Here is a 1,589-nt window from a genome sequence, read left to right on the forward strand (position 1 = left end):
AGGGGAGGAAAAAGGCTAGGGTTGAGGGGGGGCTAGGGGGAGGAAAAGGCTAGGGTTGAGGGGAAGGCTAGGGGGAGGATAAGGCTAGGGGAAGGATAAGGCTGGGGGAGGATAATGCTAGGGTTGAGGGGAAGGCTAGGGGGAGGATAAGGCTGGGGGAGGATAATGCTAGGGTTGAGGGGAAGGCTAGGGGGAGGATAAGGCTGGAGGAAGGCTAGGGGGAGGATAAGGGTTGAGGGGAAGGCTGGGGAGGATAAGGCTAGGGTTGAGGGGAAGGCTAGGGGGAGGATAAGGCTAGGGGGAGGATAAGGGTAGGGTTGAGGGGAGGCTAGGGGGAGGAAAAGGCTAGGGTTGAGGGGAGGAAAAGGCTAGGGTTGAGGGGAAGGCTAGGGGAAGGATAAGGCTGGGGGAGGATAAGGCTGGAGGGAGGCTAAGGCTAGGGGGGGATAAGGCTGGAGGGAGGCTAGGGGGAGGATAAGGGTTGAGGGGAAGGCTGGGGAGGATAAGGCTAGGGTTGAAGGGAAGGCTCGGGGGAGGATAAGGCTAGGGTTAAGGGGGAGGCTAGGGGGAGGATAAGGCTGAGGGGAGGATAAGCCTAGAGTTGAGGAGAAGGCTAGGGGGAGGATAAGGCTTGAGGGAGGATAAGGCTGTGGGGAGGACAAGGGTTGAGGAGAAGAATAGGGGAGGATAAGGCTAGCGTTGAGGGGGAGGCTGAGGGGAGGATAAGCCTAGAGTTGAGGAGAAGGCTAGGGGGAGGATAAGGCTTGAGGGAGGATAAGGCTAGGGGGAGGATAAGGCTTGAGGGAGGACAAGGGTTGAGGAGAAGACTAGGGGAGGATAAGGCTAGCGTTGAGGGGGAGGCTAGGGGGAGGATAAGGCTGAGGGGAGGATAAGGCTAGAGTTGAGGAGAAGGCTAGGGGGAGGATAAGGCTTGAGGGAGGATAAGGCTAGGGGGAGGATAAGGCTGGAGGGAGGATAAGGATGTGGGGAGGACAAGGGTTGAGGAGAAGTCTAGAGGAGGAAAAAGGCTAGGGTTGAGGGGGGGCTAGGGGGAGTAAAAGGCTAGGGTTGAGGGGAAGGCTAGGGGGAGGATAAGGCTAGGGGAAGGATAAGGCTTGGGGAGGATAATGCTAGGGTTGAGGGGAAGGCTAGGGGGAGGATAAGGCTGGGGGAGGATAATGCTAGGGTTGAGGGGAAGGCTAGGGGGAGGATAAGGCTGGAGGAAGGCTAGGGGGAGGATAAGGGTTGAGGGGAAGGCTGGGGAGGATAAGGCTAGGGTTGAGGGGAAGGCTAGGGGGAGGATAAGGCTAGGGTTGAGGGGAGGCTAGGGGGAGGAAAAGGCTAGGGTTGAGGGGAGGAAAAGGCTAGGGTTGAGGGGAAGGCTAGGGGAAGGATAAGGCTGGGGAGGATAAGGCTGGAGGGAGGCTAAGGCTAGGGGGGGATAAGGCTGGAGGGAGGCTAGGGGGAGGATAAGGGTTGAGGGGAAGGCTGGGGAGGATAAGGCTAGGGTTGAAGGGAAGGCTAGGGGGAGGATAAGGCTAGGGGGAGGATAAGGCTAGGGTTGAGGGGAAGGCTAGGGGGAGGATAAG

Source organism: Oncorhynchus kisutch, linkage group LG17 (genome assembly GCF_002021735.2).
Source record: "Oncorhynchus kisutch isolate 150728-3 linkage group LG17, Okis_V2, whole genome shotgun sequence".
Taxonomy (NCBI): Eukaryota; Metazoa; Chordata; class Actinopteri; order Salmoniformes; family Salmonidae; genus Oncorhynchus; species Oncorhynchus kisutch.